Source organism: Colias eurytheme, chromosome 5 (assembly GCF_061535395.1).
Source record: "Colias eurytheme isolate Ceu_HAF_F1 chromosome 5, ilColEury1 Martin Lab GWU primary, whole genome shotgun sequence".
NCBI classification, from domain to species: domain Eukaryota; kingdom Metazoa; phylum Arthropoda; class Insecta; order Lepidoptera; family Pieridae; genus Colias; species Colias eurytheme.
The window spans coordinates 4,411,371-4,439,107 of NC_142984.1; the positions used below are offsets into that span (position 1 = coordinate 4,411,371).

The 27,737-nt window shown below is 33.1% G+C and overlaps 1 protein-coding gene across 3 annotated transcripts in view; it reads right to left on the reverse strand.

The window, feature by feature from the left end:
• The window catches only part of LOC149908415 (homeotic protein antennapedia-like), a 165,836-nt gene that overhangs the window by 77,769 nt on the left and 60,330 nt on the right, over positions 1–27,737 (reverse strand). For 2 of the 3 annotated variants that reach the window (XM_090101880.1, XM_090101878.1), the window contains exon 2: positions 13,916–13,965. The exons of the other annotated variant lie outside the window; for it this stretch is intronic. The gene's annotated coding sequence lies outside the window, so the exon portion shown is untranslated. The remainder of the gene's footprint in view (positions 1–13,915; positions 13,966–27,737) is intronic. 3 annotated transcript variants of the gene reach the window in all.

The window sequence follows — 27,737 nt, forward strand, 5'->3', positions numbered from 1 at the left end:
TTAAACTCGCGCCCCACGCCTAGTTAAAATCGTGACTTACACTAGCAGGCATGTTATAATTACGTTAGATTACGACCCGATTGGACCCTTGAGATAAATATAATTGTGTATCGTGTAAATGAACTGCAAATTAATTTGGGACTATGCTCTATTATAGTGTTTAAGTTAATTGTAGGTGATTAGTATTCTTACAGATAAGAAGATTGTGGTCGAATTTTTAAAGTGATTTTTGAGGTTAAAAATTACAATTCTTTAAGGCTTGAGTAGTAGAGCTTTATATCTAGTCGTATCGATTCATGTAGGTATGTGTCTGGGCTATTGTGCTTGGCGTTAAAAAAAGTCTTTTAAAAATACATCAGTAGCAATTATTATTTTACAAACATGTTTTTATTAAATTAAGTTTTGAGTTTATAAATTAAAAAATATATATTTTTTCAAATGTGTTTGTTAATTAGTAGAAAAGCTGCATACATACATAACTGTGATATTTAAATACCTTACTTTGAACTTCAAAGTAAGGTATTTAAATCTTCGCGATAGCGAAGTTCATATGACGAGTAGGTGCGGCAAAATAGGACAGCGGTGATGGGGTGACACACAGTTATTATTAGTTTTTGTCCCCAGTCTCCCCACCCAAAAGCCACGGCCGCCATTTCTCGCGTAAGAACTTTTTGTTCATCTTTTGTACGACGAACGGTACACTTTTTACCGCGCTTTTTGTTCACAGACTATATCAAATTATACACAACATTTTTACACTGCACTAAAATTTCGGCTTATTCCAATCGAAAAAAGCTATTCGTCATATTGTCGCACTAATAAGAATAGTAAGTAATACAAATTGAAACACATATATTTCGAACATTATTATCGCATTACACTTCATTATTTACTTAAATGGCCCGTTATTAAGTAAAGGTATTTAAATAAAGCGATAAATCGAACGCGTACTTTAATAGACGCCAGATGAATTTTAATAGACCATTATCTCGATACTTGTTACATTTCGTAAAGCACCTTCTGTCCGGGACGACTTGTTTGTCACTAAGGAACACGGAAGGTAGCCGAGTCCTTGAAAAGTACTGTTTATAAACAAAACGTTATGCAAGAAGCTATAAACGTTGAGTCGTGTAAAAAATCGGGTTTTACGGTCGCATTATATGGATGAGGCAAGATAAAGCGATTGTTTTGGGTCGTAAATAAGACTGCAACAGGTATTGTGGCAACGGGACTGCGATCACGTGTCATACTTTCCCTTTCGTTCTTTACTTTTGAGTTTTGACTACTGTCCCTTTGATGGTCGTTGGATGTAGAGACGGTGTGCGGTCTTCGTCTATAGGTAGATATTATTAAAAGCTTGCATTCAGTAGTAAGGAAGCTGATACCAACTTCATCTTCTTCCTAGTTTTTATATGTTTCAATTCAAATCCTATAATCGAAAGGGTATTTTATAATTATAGTAAAAAAGGAACGCGATTAATTGTATCGAATATCGTCCGTCTAGCCCAGATTTAACAACCAAATAACAATCTATGTAACCTTTGAAGCCGTAATTGAAGACGCATGAATAATAATATTTGGGCGTCGTGACAGGGCCCCCGAATCGATACGTAATTATAGAGTGAGAATGTACCCCTCATAAATTTTATATCCGTGGTGGAGGGCGAGGCCGACGGAATAGCCCGTGGCGCCTATTGTATGAGACCACGGACCATGGCGGTGTTTGGTGACGTCATGCCTAAATACTAGCTACAATAGATGTGGAAAAACTGAGCTATATAATGCTGCGAGTTACTGTCTAATCACATGTACATACTTTACATACGTATAACGTACGTAACGGACATGTAAAATTCTGAATCTAAAAGCTTACATTCCCTGAATGACGCATGAGTAGAAAGTAGAAACCACATCGTGAAAACTTTTTGAGTTGCTAAAAATGGTTAGTTAATCCTATTTATGTTAATCCCAACCCTGCACAGTATAAATTTACTAAAGGGCAGGAAAATATTTGCATAATGTCTTATCAGAAGTTGATATTTTACCATATTCCTTATTTCATTAAATATTTACGAGTATGTCGAAAGAAATTATATATGACCGCAATTTGTCAAGCCGAGTAACGTGCAAGCAACATTATAATAGCGACAACATAAAACAGAAATAACTGTAATACTTTTCCATATTTTTACACAAAACTTGAACGCACATTTCTCAACGTTTCTGGCCAAGGTCTCGACGTTTCCTAATACACGAAATTGTTTTCCCTCTTTATCTAATTTCAGTCCACGAAGGCTCGCATGTCAAACGACAGTTAAACTAGATTGTACTATGATTAAGCCAGTGCCAACCGCCGCTGTATATAAAAATTAGTGTCCGACCGAAGGTTCGGTTTCGGTTTCGGTTTCGGCTGAGTTTCGGCCAAAAATTAAGTTTCGGCCGCAGTTTCGGTTTCGGCCAGAATCGGCCGAAACTTTTGCCGAAACCGAAACTTATTTCGCAAGTTCAGTGAACTTAGTTCACACACGTTCACGCCTTCGCTTTCCTCGGCAACGCTTTGACGGACGCTGTCAAAGCGTTGGTTGACCCACGCTGGTGGAAACAATTTTTGATTATCTATGTTGAGATTGGAACTGGGTGTAATAGTAATTATAATTTTTATATATGAGGTGATTATTATAGTATATAATATTATATAATAGAGACTGATTATTATTCCAAGTACAAATACCAATCCAAAGTATTAAAGACTCTTTAATAAAGAGAAAGATCTCAAAATACCAATACTTAGTATTTAAAGTAACAGTAACAATGACCTACTGATTTGATTTAGATGACTGATTTTACTGAGAACTTAATTTGAAAAAATAATAAAAATAAAAATTGTTATTAACTATTAATATTTTAAAAATATTATTTTTTTATTTTATATTAAATAAATGATTACAACAAATTTAATATACTTTGTTTTCATTTTATGCCCTAATTAAGGCAAAATAATAGGTAAAATGCACCAAAGTTCAGTATTTTTAGAAATTTCATACTTGACCACGTGAGTTTCGGTTTCGGTTTCGGTTTCGGCCGAAACTGAATCCACGGCCGAACATTCGGTTTCGGTTTCGGTTTCGGCCTGGAAACCAGTTTCGGTCGGACACTAATAAAAATTGACCGTGAAATTTCGGCTTCACGATATTTTCAAAAGTTCGTTAAGGTTTTTTTCGATACTACGAATGTTTGATTCGTTCTGGGTGTTAGCAATGTTTACTACTCTATGATTTTGAAATGTTCAATATTACTCGCAATATTTAATTTTAATTTTTAAGTAATTGTTTTGTTTAACTATTTGAAATTAAATATCAATGCTCTTGAAAACAAAATGCAATTATAAGTTTTTTAAGAGAGTCCACTAATGATCATTAGCGACATACAAGTCAACGGATCATTTACACTAAGTATCCAAAAGTATGTTAAACCTAATTAATAAAATTGTCACGTACTACTATTAAGGGCTGGTAACAAGCATAATATGGATATGAGAAGGTCATCGCGATCTTTAATTTGATTAGCGATTACGTTAATTTACAATAGCACAACAATGAATACACCTTGTTAAAACAAATTATAAAAAATGTCGATTACATTGTACACGTAATGCGACGGACCGATTATAACCATTATCTTACCCGCATGCTAAAAAACAAACGTTGCCATATAAGGAACGGTATTGTTTCAATAAAAGTGGACAAAAACAAAAAATCAGCCAGTCTAATCTATGATGAGGGAGTTTTATTAACATCTGCTTGGAAGAATCCAACATGTCGCATCTGTTGCGGCTTCTTCTTTTTTCAAAATTTCAAATGTAGACTCCGAGCTAAAACGGCAGATGTTTCGCTCTATGTTTAATTTAAATCGACTGAATATAAACTTTATGCATCTCGACCTTAAAGCTTAATATAATTCAAAGGTGGAAAACTGGCAGGCTATATATTTTTTTTTATCGATGAGTTAGATTATGACGTTCTAATTTTAAATTTGGCGGCATTTAGCCCGGTGCGGTAGCGATCGACGATGATAATCGTAAATGGTATCATTACTAGGACCCTTCCTTAATTTAAGCAATATGTAACGTGATGCATTTGTCAAACAGTTAATGGTAGGCGACTTGAAAGACACTTATTTTATAGCTTCCTATCACGTAATAGTTTTATTAGATTTTTTGATTGTTATCTTTTACCAATAAAATTATTTTAGGTTCGTATTCTGGTTGTAAACAAAATTTAAAATGACATCGATAGTAAATTGCTTGCTTGTGCTTCTCATTTTACACATTTCATAATTTATATATCTATCACTAATATATTACATAAGCACTAGTTATCATAGCGGCACACGTTTAGGGTAAAATGCGAATAGGGTAGCAAAAAATCAATACAATTTAATTTAAATAGTTCAGCGTTTTTAAATCAATAAATTCAGTGTGGCGTGTCGTATGTGTCTAAAAGACTTATTTCTTTGACCCCCAAATTCAGTAATTTAAGTTTTCCCCTCCGGATAGCATTTCATTTACCTCTTCAACCGACACGCTGCGTGGGACGGACTAATCTTGAACAGAGACTGGCATAGATCAGACAGTCGTTCTACAATTTTATACGCAACACAGGAAAATATAAATTCGATTATTACAACGCGTTAGAAGTAAGCAAAACATAATTTTCCGGCTTAAATATTCAAATGAACATGCTTCGTCGGACATCGTTAATAATAATATCTATCATATTTTATGTTCATGTTGAATAATCGTTTTGTAATACATTAATAAAATAACAATTGCAAGCGGTATTGATTTTCATCATCATTTAATTTATAGCTATTAAATAATTAATTGTATAGGTACTTGTAATTTTCAGGTGCGATGGAGTGCAACGTTATTATGCAAATTTTAGAATTTAAAGATTACCTATCTACAATTTTGTCACTTTATACTTCTTTATGGACAATTTATTATATACATATATGTATTTAACCTAACATTGTACACTAAAAATATCTTGTAAAGGTATTTTTATACCTGTAGTAAAATATAGGTATATTATTATTTTCAACTTATCAGATCATCTCAGGGGCCACAATCTAATTAGCGTTACAAATGAAAGCACGCTGTCTTATACAATTAGTATTTTCTGTAAACAATAATTATACAAATTAATTAGCTCTAATGCGTTTCTACGTATTGCTCTGTGCCGATAATTCCCTCCATTGATTCGTAACGCCTCCCGCGCCACGGTACAATGGTCGCGAGTGAGTCGACATTTGCTATTGTGTTGTCTATGCGCCGCTTTCCTCTATATTCTGTTATTTATGTCAACTCCTCTATGTATGAGAATTAGGCGGGGTGAAGGATGATAATGAAAACTACCAATGAATAACTCAATATATTAATTTTCTTTAACACTTGAGCCGGTTATTGCGTACCGGTCTAAATTTAGATTTTAAACAATTAAATATGCGTAAAGTTATTTATAGAGTTCATTTAATTAAATTATTTTACAAAACTTATCACAAAAATCACTAATTGCAGAGGGGTTTTATGCTCATATTCATAAAATTTATAAATAAACTGACTGTAAATAACTACTTACAATAAAATTATAATAATCATAAAAGTGGTAACCGAACCATGGTCAAACGAAATCTCAAAAATTATTTATCTTCTAATTTTGAATAATTTAAAAATATTTATGAGTAGAAGTAGGTACAATGATAAGAATTATCTTATTAGTGGTAAACGAACCATGGTAGTATATAAATGGGCTGGTTAAGATCGGGGAAGTCGGTCAATTGGTCTAATTTCTACCAAACGCTGGTAAAATGTGGTGTAGTGTAGTGGTTTAAATTTTTTGTGCATTATTCCGTATGAAATATGCACAATAATTATCAAAACATTATTTTTTTGAATCATCAATCAAAAACAGAAATGTGAAGGGGATGGTAATGAATGTTATCATTTATTCAATCATGGATATTAGTTAAGTTTTAATCACTTATTTTTAATGAAAATATGAATGATAACACTTGTAATAAATAATATACCTACATACTTACTTATAGTTTGAGTTTAATTATTCTAAAGTAAATACTTCCCTGTATTTGCCATGAAATATTACGAATTATAAATTCATAATTATAAAAAAATTAAATAAAATTTTGTAACATTATTTAAACTCATTACCGAAATGAATTCAAAGTGAGCCAAATAATAAATGGTAGTTGCACATAAGTGTGTGGCGATCGAAAATAAACAATTATTTGCCCGCTGGGGTGCGCTCGGGCCAGGGTTCCGTATAACGGTGGGGTGCTTTTACTAAGGAGGAGGGTACAACTGAGAATTCGAGAATATGGAAAATAAATGTCATTTTTACAAATAAATCTTAAAGAACCTTATCTAATAAGGTTTGGAAATAATGATGGAAGCTTTATAAAACATGCGTCAATCGCGAAATTATTGTACTTGATTTATGAATGAAATTTGGCAGATATTTTATACATTTATAATAAAGTTATGTGTGAAACTAAATTGAAAGAACTTATCTCTAAGTTAAGGAAAGTCAAATCAGTATCATTAAGCCATTTAAGCTTTTCACAATGGAATTCTTAATTGTGTTTTAATAAAATACAACAATCAACTATCTCTTGACTCTTCTTACTATATTTAACTCAACTTTATTCCATAGAAAATGTAATATACACTGGTTTTCAGAACGTCCGCTCGCCTACAACGTCGAATCTGATCACTGACCCATGAAGCTTACAGAAAGGAAATTTTCTTCCAGCAAAAGAAAATATAAATAACTCCATTGGCCCCAACATCACCCCGTGACAAAAGAGTTATCGGTGCGTTGAAAACAAAAATGGCGAAGTGATTTATTGCCAAGGTTCTGTATTAGTCGTGTGTTCTGGAATTATTATTGATAAATAATTTTGTTTTAATATTTTGTTATAAAATAAAATGAAGATAAATGAATTGTTTCAGGTTTTTTTATTTGCACTATTTCCTTATAAGATTTTGAATAAAGAACATAATGATGGTGTCTCTATGCCACCAAAATAATAAACAATATACTTACAAGTATAAAATTAAAATTGTATAGGTATACCTAAATACATATCATGAAAATTATGTGAAACTTTTTGAAATAGTAACAAACGGATGTATTTATTTGATAAAAGTAGGTTGTAATTCTTTAGGTAGATTAGTATTCTAGATATAGATTATCTGATTTGGGTCGCCTTTGTATAAGTCATAGGTCGGGACAATGTTTTTATTATAAGGATTCGTGACTTGACTGAAATAAGGAGACCTTTAAATTGTATTATCGTTCTTCTGAACCTTTGATAATTCTGCAAGATGATTATTTGTATATGTACACTTTATCTACGTTTCCCTATCACTTATGAAATGCATTATTATGTTGAATAAATCATGAAAAATCAGAATACAGCGCCATTTCAGAGCTATGCCTGTAAACACTGTTAAAAAATATCGAGCTGTGAGCTCATAAATTGTGTGCGACGAAACCGAAGATTAGAAGCTAGCAAGTGAAGCCAAAACTCGATATTGGGTGAATAATCGTCGCCACTACCGGCGCGGTGGCGAGCCGGATGCTCCAGATTTATACCCGGCCGGGTGGCCACCCGGCGCACCGGCCACCGGCCCGGTACACGGTACCTAGCAGAACTTATCCGCACTGTCGTCGAGTCCATTCTCTTCATATACCACCCGATGTCCGCTCGCCTTGAAGGGACGCGATTTATGGTGTGGAAACGTCAACGGTCCCCGTGTTTAGTTATAAATCATATGTGTTTGCTTAGTGCATGAGACGTCTAAATTTCTCGGATGTATGCTTGAATTGTCTTCGTATTTATGGCTTGGGGTGTATAATTGTTCAGAGCGTTCGTACATTGTTTTGAGAGACCCGAACGGCTGTAAATGTTCGCTGAAACCGAATTTAGCGACGAAATTTATAAACGAGGGGTGGTTTTGCGGATTTGTTTAATAATCCCAAGTTCCAACGTTAAACCAATATAACCCGTATCAATATCGCGCTAAGTTATACTTCTTCCATGAAAGGACAGAATTTAAAAGCGAGTAATAGATTTTCACGAAATGGACGATCATATTACGATTGTTTTAAAATACATCAGATGAATACGTGAATAAAATAATAAAGAATATTTAACGTAGGTATGAGTTATTTATAGCCATGGGTTTCCGCCCACTGAAATTAACAGGTAAGTCAAAAACAATTACTGAACAATATCAGAACGCAACAAAAGCGACAATTGGGTCAAATCCTTCGGGAGTTTCTAATTTATTGCCGCCATTGTCGCTTGGCTTGCTTATACCGATTCAACAATGCATCAAAAGTAAGAAGCCAGGTATGTTTATGTGAAACGAAATTTGCATGAAGTTTTCGGCTTTCACTTTTATTGTTAGAGATTAGTATAATGGAGCGATTTAAAAGCGACTACGGTAGCTGTCGCGTTCTCTGCGATGAATTGTTGAATGACTGCAAAGCTTTGTGAGAACGATTTGTTTGCGCAACGCGGAAATAAACGAAGACAAATTATTATTATCAAAGGAAAAATTATAAAAGTTAGACAAATGGAATAGGTACTATTGACTTAGATTGTAGTTACGCGATGGAGACACATATACATTATATTATATGGTACCTTAGAGCAAATGAATAAAATAATGAATAGAAAGGTAAATGTTTTAATTTCATTTTTATAAATGAACTTCTACAAGGATAACGATGTTTGAAAGTTTAATTTTAGTATAATAAAGTTTTAGTTAGTCTATTTTAATAAATCTCTAAAGAGAGGTTTTATTTTATTCCTCGCAACAATACGATAGATGTGTAGGTACCAACTTTCTAATTAACTTTTTTTAGATAAGTACTACATTTAATGATAAGTAAATATAAATATAAATTATATCAAAATCTATTAAAACTTAATATAAAGCTATGTAAGATCAAGACTAGAAAACATATTACAATGTTCTAGCTCTTAACACTTTGACCGAGTTGCTTGTAGGGCAAATAAGTTGGGTTGTTAGTTCTTGACTATAGTTCGGCTTTTGTCCCATTCTTCATAAATGTACAAATGTACAAAGATATATAATTAAATATTTTTATATTAATCATAATAATAAAAAAAAGCTAAAAATATTCATCGATGTTTATCCCATTGACCCATTCTTCAAAATATTATATTTTCCTATGCAAAGGTATATAATAAAATGTTTTCATATTTGTTGTAGGTAATAATATAAAATAGGTTAAATATTCAGTGTTATTGTGCACGATCCAGAATGTAGAGCTATTTGAAGATGTCCTAAAATTTATACATAACAATTGTTTAATTTTATTTGATTGAATTTTAAGTGATGAGGTGCAATTGTATACCCTTAAAATAAATATCATACACAAGTTTCAAATTTCGCATAAATCTACATATTATACCTACAACACGTTACATTCGAATGAATTTCTCACTCCGCTCCTAAAAGCTTTTGGGTATGCGAATATAGTAGAGCGCCATCTTTGAGATTTGCTACGAAATATTTCAGTCGAATGAAAACATCCCTTCGTGCATTTCACGAACCATTACAACCCCTGCGCCACCCTTGTACTTTGACATGAACCACAGAGAGCTTTCGTCCCCTAGCGCCATCTCGTAGATGGTGCTCGAACTACCAAAAACGTTTTAGTCTTCAATTTATCCGCAGCGGCAGCACTGTAGCCGAAGTTATTGAATGAAATCACACATAAAATGAAATAACCATTTTAAACTTTACAAAATAAAGTTGTTTTTCGAGTGTCGTGATTGCGGCGGAGGACCAGAGTATGCAAATTAACGTGCCATTACATGGTAATTTATTTGAAACGAATGACCACTTTGCGGTGTAGTGCATCGAGCACTGAACGTTTATATGGGGACCCTGACCTTATATCGTTCCAATTTATAGCTTAAAGCCGTTAAACGCTCTTTTACGTAACAGCTGTTGTGTCTCGCGTGATGCCTTAGTGTATTAACCTTGTTCCAAAGGACTTTCACCTGTCCCTTTGTTTTGTTTACAAGTTTTATGTAAAGCCAAATCATTTATTTGCGATCGATAAAAGAACTGTTTAATTCGCGCTATAAATTAAATATTTTTTAGAACAAATTTTTAATTACGAACAAGTATTGCGGTAATGTTAAGCATTTTTTACGTATTCTAAAGATTATGTACCTACTACTTTAAATGAAGTTTAAATCAATTTTAATTTTTATACTTTATTTAAATCAGTATGCGAGCTTTTGGTAATTAAAAATTATAATAACGACGCTTTAACATTAATTGAAAAGATAAGAATCGGACAAATTGTTCGATCATATTATAACTTATTATGATATGATCATACATAAATCAAACATTAGCAGTTCATAACTTGAGTGTGATGTTTTCAAGCTTTTAAATGTAACTAACTAACATATTGTCTAATTTCTATTGATACGATACAAATACTATTTGCAGCTGAAGACACATACTAAGCTATTATGCAACACTTTACTGCAAGTACTTATTTAAGTATTATTGGACAGTCGCGTAGAAAATGTCAAACGACAACCAAGTATTGAATTCTATGAATGATTAACAACAGTACATAATATTATTATGTGTAGCGCTCTACCAGCTTAAAAGGTTGCAATTAAATGGGACTGCCTCCAGGCACTTCTATTAAACTCTTTTCTTTCGCCCACGCAGCGATCGTAGCAACAATAGTTCTCGAATGTTCTCGGATATTACAATAATGGTATCGATTATAATTTGCGTGCGATGGGGTCCGAGATAGTCGAGAGGCGACACGTAAGCGACAGGCTGCCCCAATCGGCGACGCGATCGGCGCGCGCGCACAATGCTATCGGGCAAGCATCGGGCTTCGCGCCATTACTATTGGTGCAAGCGGTGCAATGATTAGCTTTCAATATTCAAGTATGGTGTGGCAAATAGGTGTGGAATGGCGCAATTTTGTGTAAAGCGTTTTTTGAGATTTTTTTTTTTGTTGATGATCATGACTGTACCACAGGTTGATGATTGTAATCGAAAAAAAAATGCTAAATTTTAATTTATCCTTGACAAACAAGTATTTTTTCTATTTTGTCAAGATTTTTATAAAGATTGAATGTAATCGTAAGGGTCGGTAGGGATTACTACTAAAATCAACTTTATAAGTGCTCGCTAATCTATTCAATAAAGCTCATTAGGCTCTTCGGAAACCTAATAAGTTAATAACAAATTGTCTCAAAGGATTTACAATTATACAATATAGTTTTATTAGATAATTTAAAATTTAAAATATCTAACGGGTTTTTTATCATTTTTGTTAAATAACGTAAAGTTATCTTTTTTTAAGAAATTTTGCACCTCATTGCGTCTTCTCTTACATCTTAATACAAGAAAAACGTGCAAGAATTTCCTCTAAAACAGTCTAGGTTTTCACTTTGCCACACACGATCAGGCCACCATCATTGCAGATATAAAATTCAATTTACAACTGGCGTGTACGTGGCTTGCAAATAGATTCGCAAGGTAGAGAGTTTGGCACCTACAAAACTATAAACTGTTACAAGTAATCTTGTTGGAAATCCCAGAGATGCCTTTCTAAGTGTACAATCGAGCGAATAATATGCTTAGTATGCAAAGAAAACGTTATGGAAATATTCTTTTGTCGCCATAACTTTTTTTTTTCACAAAAAAAATCTATTTATTTTGCACACATGAGAAATTTGTAATCGGTACAATTTCGATACTACAGTCAGGATCCAATCTCTACACTGCCTTTACAAATTTATGGTAACGTAGACGTATATCGTTGAGGCTTACGATGCGATATATCATATACTATCACTTCTTGAACTCACTAAGACATACTAAACCCACAGAACCTGAATAAATGTGATTGTGTGGCAAACAAACTAAGAATCCTGGATACACTATTTGTTTTCAATAGGTAAATAAAGTCAAAGGCTTTTTTTTTCGTTTCAAATTTGGCGTTTATAACTTTCATATCACAAACGTGTTAAAACTACATATTTAGAAATTTAATAAGTCTTTATACAGTTAGTATGAGCAATAAACGGAGCCGCTATGTCAATAAAAGTCGCATTACAAGCATACACATGTCCCGCCGCAGGTGCAGCTGTCCTCCGCTGATTTTGTATAGGCATTAGATACCGTTAACATTACGATTATCTAGAATTATTAGATAATTGTAGTTGGTAATGTTTCGCTGATTGCTATAAGTTAGGGACGTAATAATCTGTATTGTTTCTGGATTCGATTAATTAAAGAAGAAGTGCTTTACAACTTTGAATGATACTTTGATGAATAAAAAGTTTATATTGAATGGTACTTCGTTTTCCAAGTGGATACTAGATAGTAACTTGGATTATAAATGAGATTAAATAATCCAAAACTTGGCAAATATTTATAAAACATACGTAAGTAGCTAAACTCAAAAAATCAGACCTCTGTAGTGCACAGACGCACTGACATCTAGGTGTTGCAATTCCTAAAAGGAAACAGAAGACAAGCGAAACTAAACGCGCGTCTAACAGTAATTGTGAGGACGCCAATCAAGAGCCAGTAACAAATCGCGGAGACGAGAGACTGTCAATCTAACACGAAAGCTCACTGTTTAATGATGCAATAATTTGCATAGCGGGGCTGTGGAAATGCAAGCTATTCTAGTGTCCATCGCTTGCCTTATACAGCGACACCCTTGTTACGCAAAATGTGAGTGTTTATGCAGCGGTAAAACGTGTTAACACGGGGTAATAGCACAGTATTACAATTAATAGGGATTACGTATGGTGGTAGTAATGTAGTAGAGAATTATCTATTGGGTGGTAAATAAATGCTGGTACTATTTTTCAGATAGTGTGAAAGTGAGGAATGCAAAAGCAAGATGTCACTGGGCTTACAACACTGCTTTTAAGTTAAGAAAATCGAGCTTTACATTATATCAAAAAAAAAATAGAATGTTTAAATATAATTTTAAAACGAACAATTTACAATTGTGAGAGTAAAGTTAACAAAAAAGTACAATTGTAACTAAATAGGTACTGACAAAGAATTTTATTCTTGGAAATTGAATAAATGATTCGTTATAAAATATTGATTAGGTTTAAGTTCCTTACTGAACTTTTATTCAATAATTGATAATAGGTATAGATTAGACACGCAACTTTATCAGACAAATTATTACAAGAAAGACATCTTTATTTATTTACTACAACAACGAACCTAATGAAGCGAAGTATTTTAAAATACGTTTATACAATTATTTATTCATCCAAAACAATCTTATTTCAAATAGTAGATATATTTTGTATAAATTATTTAATTGTAACGGAAGTTAAAAGCTGTAGTACCAATAATTCTGTTTTTGTAGAGCATCTATGTAGAGTCTGACACTAGTTTTTTATCCTTGGCTTAAAAATTTATACAATTTTTTTCCCGATAAGCTTCATTAAAGTAGATATGTATAAGATTGAGGATATAATTAATTATTCGAAAGTAAATGTTTCTCCTCCCGAGAAAATGATTGTATTGTCCTATTTTCTTTTTTATTCATTTTGATAAACCTCTGGAAAATCTTGATTGCATCGAAACAATTTTTTCACTTTGATTTAATTCGTCACGCGTAACAAAAATAGCGTGAGTCGGTTACTTTTAAACTGTTCATTGTATAACGTTACCATAATATTTACTCTACATAAAAGTAAAGTGAATAGCGAAGTTCCAGACAGCGAACAGCTGACACCCTCAACAATTTTTTACACTAATAAACCATCTACATCTTACCATTAACTTGCACCCTGATGTCTACTTAATGGTCCGAAGAAAATGTTTACCTGAAAAAAAAACAAATCGTTTTATTATACGTGGCGCGAGTGTCATAAATGTCAAGTAAACATAAACGAAATCATTATAATGCACAAATTGAACGTACGGAATCAATTATAGGGCCGCCCACGAAAAGCCCGCACGGGCCGAGCTAAAACCCGCTTACAATCTGACATTTATGAGTGCCATAAAAACGCTCAAGTAGTGACTTTTACTACTTGTTTAGTGAACATAAATGTCTTTGCCTTGCCCGCGCAGAGCGTCGTCCGTATTTAAAAGCGCACAGTTTCGTGCAGTTCTGCTCCTTTTTATTTACTGTTACGGTTCTGTTATGCAACTGTATAATGCTTTGGTTACTTTTCAGCTGCGATTTATGGATGTCGTCTTTTGTCTTTATTTAACGGTTTCACTGTGAACGTATTTCTTGTTTTGTGAGAAAAAATGTGCTAGAATATTGTCGGAGTACCGACTGCTTAATGAAAATGAACATCTATTTGCTAAATTAATTATTCCTAAGGTACAAGTCTTTAACTATTATATTTGTCAATATTGTATGTATTTATAAAGGTTGGCTGTTTATTGCTTAAGTAAAAGAATCAATATAGCTGTCGATATCTTATATTTGGCTTTAGTATTTAGATACAATTCAGTTAGCAGGATTCGTATTCTACCTTCGTATGTTCTACAATGTTGGTCTTCCTACCGTGGCCAACTGGCCACCCATATTATACGACTAAAACGTACTACGAACTATCTGAAGAATAGTAATGTAGTTTCACAATACTCAGACTTAATTGATTTTTATCCTAATACGATTCTGAGACGTAGTGCCCATAGAGCTGTGACTTGAAAACTCAAATATAATGCGACACCGTTTAAGAAAGTAAATAAATATTTTAGTACAAACATCACTTGTTGATTAAATGATTGATTTAATATAAAAATAAAAGCTCTACGTTTACCCATTTCACAAGAGCAAGTTAAATCTGCTAATGTCTTTACCGTTTAAGTCAGAATTTACGAATTTTTAATGGTGATACAGGCTTTAGTATCCTTCATATCAAGGTTTTAAACTTTGAATTTTGGTATGAAACCGTAATAAGGGACTACTACAGTCCTTGTAGTAAAAGTTTAGACATTAAAAACATGCCAACAGTTTGAAAAATTGCCTTTCCATTTTATATTGAGCTGCCAATTAACTTATAATAACGTTTATTAGCGTATACTGATAACTATAACATATAATTATCACGATAATATAATGTAAACAACAAGATAAAGTCTACCTCAGTTCCCACTTGCTATGATATGGTCGGTGCACACAATAAATAATAATATTATGATATTATATTATGTAATAATAGTTATAAGGAGCCTAAATATGCTTTGGAATTATATGAGTAGGTAGGTAGTAGGGATTCGTGAAATTAATATCTAGATATATGCGTATAAACGTTGTGCTAAAGTTTAGCAATGTAGATTGTATGTAATACATAGTTACAACGCCGATAAAACCGATGCATTCGTGTTGCATATTGCTATCCACCTATATCTACGCACACACTCACAGGATGAATATTTATCACAGAGGTCACCTTAAGCCTAAACCGTCCACTGCTTACTATGCTCCACAAGTCTTTGTTTATTTCCCGTACCAAAAGAAAGTCCTTCTGCATACCATACTTAATATATTCGTCCGCCAAACCATGCGTTGTTTTCGCTACAAATTAGACAATTAAGAGTCGATGTGTGGCTTTAAATCTATTCAATTAAAGCTGTGTACGCACCGGTCACCTACCGCGGCGATTTTTAATCATATGTATGCAACGTGCGAATCGCGGAGGCATTTCGCATATCAATGTGTCGCTTATATTGATAAAAAAGAGCGCGCGTGTCGATCTCGAATTATGGAGGTGTGACCAGGGATTTTAAACTAATTGATTTGATGACACCATAAATTATCGGCTTCACATTAGATTCACTTAATCTGTAAAATGTATGTTTATGGTCGCTTATATTTATTTGACTTTTACGGCTTGTTTATCGTGGATAAGATTAATTCTTTCTAGCACCTTGGCTGCATGTGTCTTAACAATATTGAAAGAGATTATTGGAAAAAATATACAAATGAAACGAGCAATTGTGTAAACTGAAATATAATAAAATGTAATTATTCGCAATAAAATTTACATATAAAAGAAAACATAATAGTTAATAACGTAACGTCTAAATAGCGGGGCGATAATTATTATAGAACGACTATAATAATACATCACTTAGCCCTTCAAAGATAAAATAGGAAAGCTATCCGACACGGTTGCTATAAACATCACTACGGTGCCATCATTTCTTCATTAGATTCGCATTTCCTTCACGCGATGTTCTAGTGGATATAAACTGCGTGTACTTTATGAGGTGTTATGTGCGGTGTAATTGACGATCTTACAACTTGGGACATCGTACGACATTTATCACTACGTTTAAGTCTCTATTACGAGCCAGCTGTTTTGCGACAATTTTCTTTAGTAAACGATCACATCGATAGAGAAATGTCAATGTTTTACACGTAACTATTAATTTTAATTAACTATTAGTACTCTGTTAGGTATATGGGTATGTAAATATTATTTTTTTCTTTCCCATGACTCAGTCTTTAAAAGCGCACTGAAAAGTTTAAATTCAATAAAAACAGAGGTATCAAAAGAAAATGACACTAAAGCTCTTCCCTTAAAAAGTGAGACAAACAGCATAATAATTTTTCATTTGAAGAACAATGCACTATTTTTGGCACGAAGCAGTTCATTTAAAAAGATTCCTTGGACCAAAGCTAATACGAGCGTCGTTTATACAGTTCCAACTTTATGCATCACTCGTATTATTTTACGAGTTTACATTCCTTAGAATTATTGCCTATCCTTTGAACACCAGCCGTCCAATCATTAATTTTTTATAACACTTACCGGTCTCATTAAAAATGAGCGATAATAGCAAAACCTTTAGCAAATATCGGATAAAATAGACATAACCCGGTCATTCAGCCTGCATTCGATTCGCATATTTGCATTGGTAACTGAACAACGGCGTCTAATTATTAAGAAATACTTTAGTTATAGCTTCATTAACTTTTACAAATAACTTAATTTAAAAATTTGCATTACATCTTAGGACGATGCTAAATGCTTATCCTTTTTTGCATTAAAATATGAGCTTTATTACCTAATTTAAAGTTATATAAGGCATTGTGCGTGTATTTTAATGGTTAGCAGCAAATCTAATATACATATATAATATTATAAAGGCGAAAGTTTGTAAGGATGTATGGATGTATGGATGTATGGATGTTTGTTACTCTTTCACGTAAAAACCGATTACAATGAAATTTAGTACACATATAGAGGGTAACTTGGATTAACACATAGGATAGGTTTTATCCCGGAAATCCCACGGGAACGGGAACTATGCGGGTTTTCCTTTGAAAACGCGGGTGAAGACGCGGGCGGAAATCTAGTAGGTACATATGTAATTAATGTATTCTACAACGCTGTTCTTGTTTTACCTATTCTATATATAAATAGATGCACAATTATTAGTAGGTAGGGTAGACTGGGTACGGTTGTGACAATTTTCAAATGATTGACTATAGCTTTTTATTTATGCTATTAATCTGAACAAAAAATGTATTCTAATGAAGTTTATTCATTGCTTAACGTATAAACATGAAAGTATATGTCTAAATCAAATGGTTAGTTCATAAAATGAAATTTTAAAAAAAAGGTAAATTGTCACAACCGTACCCACCCCAAGGGCGGTTGTGACAGTACTGGGGGTCAATAGTGACACGATGAAAATACTGTAATATGATCACAAAATAAAATAAAAATACTCTAAAATGCCAATAAAACACTTTAATTGCAAAAAATATTTATTTATTTTTATATAATAATCAACTAAATTATACTTTCCTAACAAAAGAAATAAAATCTTTGAACATTTTAATTTCTTACAACATATAAGGCACTATAGGATCTTTGCTTACAATCAGTAGTCTTCATTAGTACATATCCTGTATATATTATATTATATTGTAGATATCCTGTGGTTCGTAAGGATGTCTATCCATAACAACTTGCAAATTGTCGTAAAAAGCTTCCACATTTGTTTTATTGAAACTAGTTGCCCTTGAAAGGCTTGTAGCTTGAGCTACTCGAACAGATAGAGAAGGATTTCTATTCAGGAATGAACGGAACCATTCTTCGCCTGCCATCTCATTCTCAGCCCAAGTAGCAGGTTGCTTTAGGTTATATTGAGTTGCAAGCTCAAAAGCCAACTTCCGCACCTCTTTTGGAGTAAGTCCGAAATAAATGTCCGCGCAACGCTATAAATATTTTGACAACTGCTGCTCTTGTTGTTCAAAAAACACTTTATTGTGAGAAACATACCCCATGCTAATGCTATTGTTTTCACTATCGCCCGTGCTGGCATTATCGCGTTTTCGAATATACCTTAATAGTGACATGCGATTAACATCATGCATTTCCGCAGCTTGTCGCAAAGAAGTCCCGCGTTTAGTTTCTTTGTAAGCATCTTCATACTGATTCAAGCTGCACTGTGCTCTTGTAGTCTTTCGTTTGCGTATTCTAGGCATCTAAAACAATAAACAACCGCTTTTACTTATGTCACAACCGTACCCAGTAAAAATGTCACAACTGTACCCACAGATCGTTTTAATAAAAGAAACACCACCACGTCAAAACAAAATAACCTACAATAAATGTAACCACTTATATTACACTGCTACTATTTGATTTATATCGATGAACAACACTCAATACCCTATCAGTATACATGTAATAGCAATTACGAAATAATAATGAATCAAAATACTTACTTTTTGCGTTCAAAAATCAAAATGTGCTCCTGGTCACGTACACTCTGCGCGTCGGATGACGCAACACTGTGACACAGGTTGAGACGTGCAAGGCGCCCGTCTTTCCCCTTGCACACCCCCCGCTAATCCCTATATTTTCGACAATACAGCGACTGTCACAACCGTACCCTGGCACAACCGTACCCAGTCTACCCTACTAACAAGGTATACGAGCTGCCAATCACAAGATTGATTTAAACGTAATCAGTGTCGAAATAATTAATGACACCGCGAGATGAGCGGACATGCATGCAGATTGGCGAGCTAACGAGTGATAAACTATGCATGCGCGAACACCTATGATTTTCACGAAATTACGCATTTTAAATGTATGGTTGGATTAGCATTTTGGAAAATTCTGTAGTTCATAATATTTAAGAAGTCTAATAATTAGACTAATAATGAAATTACGGTTTGGGTGGCAAAGCATTGAAATTTAATAAAACAAATTAATACGAAGAAAATCAACATTATTTGTTTGCTCTACTTCCCTTCTTTCATTTCAGAAGAACGTTGTACCTATATAAGTATAAAAAAGTTTATTTTATTAAAATAAATTCGTCTATAACCCTGATAAATTTTGCAACAGCTCATAACACAAGCTTTAAAAACGTCACAAACAAACATTTGCACTTAAAACAGATAAATAGAGCCATCTATCGTTGTAAACAAACAAATCATGCACGCTTTCAAATAACAATAACATCGATGTAACCGTTGTATAAATTGTTCACAACAGTAACATTAATATCGTCTCAACAAGTCAGTGTCACATAAAATTTCTGAGCCATTTGCCCTTTCAGGATGTTACGTGATGCAGTGTGATTTGTGCCTCCGTAGAACCTGCATTGATTATCATGTTAACATCGTACACACGTAAATGTTAAATCAGATTTATATGCGACTTAGAAAAGTCTGACTATGAGAAAATCACGTTCCCAAAATTGAAGTAATGAATTTCGCGTTATACTCATCAAAAACTATGTAAAAAAACTTATTTATTGTCTTGTTTGATTTAGAATTAATTTAGAAATCTAACTAATCAAGATAGAAAATACACTAAAAAGATTTCATTTTAAACCGGTTAAAACTCAAATTTCTCATCGAAAACCGTATCAACAAGCTTAAGCTACTAGCACTTCCCGGAAGCCAACGATGGCGCACTGGTCAGTCGGGCCCTACATTAAAATTCAGCTAACACTGATCCAGGAGTCATCACGTCGTAGAATAGAGCCATAACGTTTTTACGATCCCTTGTGCGCCATACTAGGATATGGCGGTGTTCGAATTTTTAATTTCAACCGATAGACATATCGATAGCTTTGACATTAGTCATCGTTTGTAATAATAGTTTTGTTTGTGTGTTTATTTTGTGTAGGCAAATAGAATGGATAACAGTTAATGACCTTATTAAATATATTATGGTTATTTTATGACATGTGGAGGCGTATAGAAAATATTTTTAAGCTATTGCATAGCTTCTATCGCGGGCCTTGAGCGCGGGGACCGAATCCAGAAATTCAGTAACGAAAAACCTCACGCTCCCCACTTCAACGGGCGCGGAGGTGTGGCTTGAAGGCATAGCATGCAATAGGAGTGCCACACGTCTTTTTTTTGTATGTGGAGATATATTCGAGAAAATCTAAAACAGATGTGTCATGTGCACTTTCACATATTGTGCTTCTATTTCAATAAAATCCTCTAAGAGTTGTCTAGCAATTCACGAAAAAAGACTAAGAATGTAGAGTGAAGTGTAACTGCAAAATTCACGCAGATATAGGAAGTAAGCGACAAAAAAAAAACTATATCTAGGGCATGAAAGTAAGCTTCATGTAAAACGCAACTAAACTATTATTTAGTTAGATAAGGTCACTTTTTACATTTGTTTACAGTCTAAACAACAACACAACTAATCAAGGACCACAAGCTAATACCACATGTTTCTATATATATGTTATATTTCATTTATATTAGTCTTAGAGGTACCTTTTCTGAATAACAGATGAGAACGTTCTCTTTGAACTCCACGTTATAAAGGTCGGACAACAGTATTTATTAAATGCATTCAGATATATTTTGAAATATTTACATTCATATTCGATTTCTGGTTTGCTTTGTTAAACTCGGTTTGAACCGCGGCCGTCTACGTTGACCCGTTTGAGGCGATTTTCGTATTTTAGTTTTAGCGGATTTTTTAAACGCCATCATTATTTTATTTTCTTTTTAAACAATTCAACTAAACTCATAATTATCTGTTCGAATGATTTAATACTTGATGCAAATGTTATTTTATATAAATAACTAGCGACCCGCCCCGGCTTCGCACGGGTGCAATGCTGATACTAAATACACTACATAAAAACTTTGAACGTTGTACATATATAAAAACATAGCGGCCCGCTCCAGCTTCGCACGGTTATAAAATAGATAGCCGGGCGACCGGCCGGTACCGCCGCAAACGCTACGTCCCGCAATTTTTAAATCTGTAATATCTTCGAAAATATTCACTTAAATCATACGGTGTAAAGGGCCATATAGATCTATATTAAATAAACAATGTATTGAAGGTGTTTAATTGCTTAAGGATTAATGCTGTATTGGTTAAAATCGCATCGAAAATTAGCCAATATTTGTCGTAAAAAGTAAATGACAAAAAAAAGTTATTGTGGGTTATCCATAAGAAATAGACATATACCATCGCGGACTTTTCTATAGACCTTTTCAATGTGTATAATACTTAGTACATTATTTTGATAAAACTCGTAGGGTTCAGCCTGCGTTTGCAGTGTAAGCGGAAAAAATGTAATTTTTTACGACATCACATCAGAAAACTCAAAAATAACAGTACTTCTCTACTATTTAATGGATGTTATTATACATATAAACTTTCCTCTTGAATCACTCTATCTATTAAAAAAAACCGCATCAAAATCCGTTGCGTAGTTTCAAAGATTTAAGCGTACAAAGGGACATAGGGACATAGGGACAGGGAAAGCGACTTTGTTTTATACTATGTAGTGATTTTCAATGTGTATAATACTTAGTACATTATTTTGATAAAACTCGTAGGGTTCAGCCTGCGTTTGCAGTGTAAGCGGAAAAAATGTAATTTTTTACGACATCACATCAGAAAACTCAAAAATAACAGTACTTCTCTACTATTTAATGGATGTTATTATACATATAAACTTTCCTCTTGAATCACTCTATCTATTAAAAAAAACCGCATCAAAATCCGTTGCGTAGTTTCAAAGATTTAAGCGTACAAAGGGACATAGGGACATAGGGACATAGGGACAGGGAAAGCGACTTTGTTTTATACTATGTAGTGATGTGCAATGAAATACAAGATCGTATTTTGGTGAATTTAAATTGAAAATGGCAATGCCAGCAATGTCGTTGGATTCATAGGATCGTTCATGGCGGAAGACTTGCGAGATGAACTCACAGAGCTATTAAGAATGTGCTAAAAATAGACACCTACTCCTTTCAGGTCAGAAAGGGAAGTAAAACATTTCTAGTAAGAATTAATTCTTATATGATTGAAAACATTTCCCGGTTCAAATACATTACTCATTGGAATTGGTAGATTATACATGTCCTGTTGACATGTATAATTCCTTAGTATAGTTGCTCAACAGTTTTGCTGTCGCTTACTTAGATTAGAACGTCGAGGGCGGCAGCCGCAACTATATGTTCAAGTGATTTTTCACGGCTACAAAACCCATGTACAAAGGGCACGCAGCGGTGTTGCAATCACGATCCCCGATCACGACTGGTCCTCTGCTAGTTATTCACCTCCGTCACATAACATTAATCCATTCAAAAATCACTTTTAACCAATTAATCTTAAAGCCTACGCCGCCCGCAATCGCATGTTGGCAACCTTAGCTCTGTACGCATGTATCTATTGCGAAGCAAAATATTCCTTATCGAGTACGATATAAAGGTTAAGGGCGATGGCTTTATTAGTTTGTGTGCAGTAAAATGTCTCTAGAGCGTGTCGCTACTACCCGTAAATGCATTAAGTTTGTTTTAGAGATAATAATCGTTGCGAATGCGAATGCTTTGTTGTTTCAAAGATAGAGTTGTCGCCGGTGATTTATTTTTGGTCAACTCTTGTTGGACTTAATAGAGGTTAACGCAACGCGAATTATGCAAAGAAATACTTTACGTTTGTTTTGTGTACGCTTTTTGCTTTCGATTGCTAGATTCCTTATTTATGACGCGTTCTTACGCGTAAAATATAATAGTAATACATATATTATTAGAACTAACGAAAAAAAAAACTTTTCATAATATAAGTAATTATTCAGTGTTGATTATCCTTTTACCAACTAGCTGGAATTTTTTTTTATTTTCTAGTTAGATATTAAATGATACAAGAACACCTAAAAGTAATTATACTTGACAACATCGCACCGCTGGTCAGTTATTTTTTACATCAAGATAATTGCTCACGATCACTTACAATGTTGCCACATTTTATGTCATGAAACAGAAGTCATATAAAATCTTCTTAGAAATGTTAGTATTGTATTTCCCACGCTGAATTTCCAAGTAACATGTTAACTATTCGAAACTGGTTATTTTGTGTCCTCTTTTATTTATTTAAATATATAATTTCATAGTGTGAACTAGTTTTTGAAGCAAAAAGTTTCTGTATTTAAAGAAATTTAACTCATTCTCACACAATTTATATTCATTCCTTATCTCTAAAAATATAAAATGAATTTTGTTAATAGAAACGTTCAAAATGTATCTACCTTTTATTTCTGGGAACTAAAAATGCACTGACATTAAACCGACATATTTCGATCAAAACAGGGAAATTTGATAGGTATATTAAGGAAAGGGCTGAACGAAAATTCCATAAAAACACGTCCGAATAACTTCTATTTTGTATGGAAAAATCAAAACCTCCACATAATCTGGTTTATTAAAATATTTTGGGTAAGTGCGTGCGCGTTCTGATACTGCCCTTGATCACGCGATGGCTCCTCCACTTTTTTCCTATTTCCAAGCTCCAATCACATACAGATTTAATACGTAGGTAATAAGGTCCATTTTGCGACCATAAAAGTATTCTATTTAGAAAATCTAATCAACGGTTGAACTTGTCCCCTTGACTTATAGCTCTAGGTAGTGTATTTATAAAAACAGACTAGATTTATGTGTGCTTAGAAGGCACGCTTAATCCAATTATTTATTTACTTGTAATGTGTAGTTATATGCGACGCGATCGTGAGAAAATAGAAAACTAAATAGGTAAATGTTATCATTACTATAATTAAATCTTACTCGTATCGTATCCAAAAACTAAAACTAAATTGAATTTATAAAGAAACAAATTTGTCAGGCATTATAAATGGAATTCGTAAATTTATGATTATTATTTTGTAGATTCTAAAATATTAAAAAAGTCAAATAAAATTTGTAAGTAGATGTTCAACATCCAAACAAAAATCGTTATAGTTTTTACTCGGTAAATTAAAATTGGATATAACTTCAATGACTGCAAAGAAATGTGTTTTTGTCGCCCAGACCCAGTCTACACTTTTTACGCCACATACCTGCGACAGCTATAGGTAAATTATCATAATAATATCACCCACACTACATTTATCATAATTTGTTATTTATAGCCTTAAATAGGTATTCACGATGAATAATGTAAACGAAAATGTTATTTCATTAATGCGAAACAAGAGTATGGAAAGTGTTCTACGGAAACAAATTAAATGCATTTAAAATTTAGGATAATAGATTCAGTTTATATCTATACAATACAAGTATTGTAGCTTACATCTTGCTGAGTAGTCTCGGAGAGGGGGCGGGGGTTGACATAGACAAATGACATGCTGCTAGCGCCCCTAGCGGCGGCGGGATGAATTATTGCCACCAATCGAGAGCGCGGTTCTAGCGGCCATTTTTAATTTTTAGGGGTACGTTACCCTTATGAGTATTATTATTAAGAGAGGAGACAATTTTTGCAATCTTCGTAGGTGCTTTGATGGTGGAATAAAATTGCAAAATATTTAATTTTTTTATTTTTTGTCTCATTTCGTGTGAATTGGATTTTTAGACCATCTAGATTCTAGTACATCTTGAAATTATTTTTGTTTTCTCTTATTATATTTGATAAATTTTGTATTATGAGCACCGTCGAAACAGTATACCTACTTATCGATAAAATTTGTTGTAGGTAATAATAATTTATAATATAATTATGTAGGTGTGTATTTAAACATTCCGATGACAAAACATTTATTAGTTAAGAAACGAAGAAGACGCTAAACGCTCTTTTCTTAACAGCAACAATTTGTGTGCCTACAGGTACAATGTAGGTACTCTTATGTATCCACTATATTGTTAGTTCTACAAAAAAATAAATATTATAATAAAAGTGCTATAACATCCGTAGATTCATATCAGGTATGTAAAAGTTATTTAACTAAACATTTATAGGCATTTTCAAAATTATTTAATTATTTATACCTAGATACTTATTTTTTTTAGTACCTTTTAAACTTTTTTTTAGTATTATCATTTTTCACCAATATAAGATTTATAAAAGGTGCTCAGCTGTAAATAGAGAACAATAAACAATTTTGAAAAGCGTGCCATCTAGCGGTGATTTTCTACACTAGCTGTTGAAGATTCGTGACGTTTACTTGTATTCGTTTTTACACAACAATTACAAAATGATCTTATTTAATTGTTTAAAACCTTTTTCATGATTCATTGAATAGGTATAAAAAAAACTAAAGCACATTTAAATGTAAAAAAGAAGTTTTGAATTTAAACGAATTGAATGTTTTAGATCGTGAAGATATTTCTAATCCAATTTACATATTATGTATGAACAATTATAAATATTTATAATTATAAAATAAATGCACACAAACTGATATACCAACAGCCAGGAGGCATAGACAAAAAATGACTGACCACGGCGGTCAATAACCATTTATCAAAGCTAACATCAATAATTCATTCTATTAAAACAGAAGCATGCTGTAATTAGCGCAATTACTGGACCACCCAGGAAATAAGCCGAAGTTGTAAGAAATATTACATGAATTTATCTTTTGAGCCCAAGGGCTAAACGCATTCTTCACCTTTATCGAACAAGAAATAAGGTTAAGCCACATACGTAATTAAAGGTGAATTAAACGGAACGATGACAATAGAAGAACGCCGTTGTTCCAAGATCGTGGGTAAGATAGCACATTTAATTTATAAACCTTATACCATCATACATCTTTGCTTACGCGTAATTGCGCACTCCTGTGTAGAGAGAGACTTGCTGTACAATATGTAATTTTTAATGTATTCAGTGAAAATTATTTGGGATCTATAGAAAGGTAGTAAGAAACAAACCTACTCGGTACTATTATAACTAAAAAAGAAACCGGTATCATGCCTTTTTGAGAACAAAGATAATACAAGCACAAATATATCAGATAAGGTACCTATTATTGTCATTAAAAATAAATAATAGAAAATGGGTAAATAGTCGCAATATACGGATATAAAATTAGAAAAGAATTTCGGGCAGCTGTAAGCTAACAATTTTAAAGGTATTTATGACCCCGATTGTAGTGTAATTATTTGCCTAAAGTGGTATGGTTTAATATAGACCGGGTTGGGTCTATTCGACCCTTACATATGAACCAACTTTCGGAATGTAAACAATTACTGAGGGAAAAATTAATGTACAAAGTTTTGGTTAAGAATTTTTGTACGTAATAAATAAACTTTGTTAAAGTTTACTAGAGTGAATTATTAAGGACTTTAACAATTCATTTGAAATATTTTAATGGTACCATGTTTAACTATTAAAGACATATTGTTTTCACATATGAAACTATATTCAAAATGAGAATTAATCCCGAAAATATATCTAATATTTTTTTTATCAAAGCTTACCCTTTTTGTACAAAATATATAAGTAGGTATAATGTAGCGATAAACGATAATTATTTGTCAATACGCATAGCTTCATCATATTAGTCGTAACATAAAAATTCCTCACTCCCACATGATACAAATTGGCGGTAGATGAACAATATCCGCTAAATTCAGTGCAGCCACAATTTGTCTCTATCTACAGTCTCATAAATATTTCTTGCGGCTTAGTGTTTATCTACACGAGTTATTGTACATTATGTGGGAACAATTACGCGTACATTAATCACCGAAGTCCTGTACTGTGCCCAACCCTTCTATTACACCCTTTAGAGGACCCCCTGTAAAGCTACTTCACACTTGATTAGCTGAGGCGACTTTGCAACTAAGTTGTTCTGGGCTTGAAATATTACCGCATCTATATTTTTTATAGCTTTTGTTACTTTAAGTGAGGATGGTTTGAATGTTTTCTAAGGTTTTCTTCATAAGCTTGTGCAGTCCCGTGCATTCTGGCTTTTGATAAGTCATAAATTCTGTCAAAAATTTGATAATTTGAGTAAATTTTAGCAAAGCTAATGCTTCGTTCTGGTTCAATAAACATGTAGTAATTTGTATATAATTCATGTTCCTATGTGTATATAAATCAGATACCTACTCATACTCAATTGACGTTTTAAAATAAATAGTATGAATCAATATTATATAATTTTATTCACGATTTATAGTTTCCGGCAATGAGAGGAAACTACCTACTGACATTTATCATCATTATTTTTATAATAGATATCCGATACATAGAATATTATTTTTAATATGGAAAACATTAGTTCAAAAATACAATCAGAATAAGAAATAATATAGGTATCTGAAGCTCGCTCAAGGGTTGCACGGTCATTACTAATTTAGCGGGAACAAATGAGTTGACTGAGATAAATGCAGATT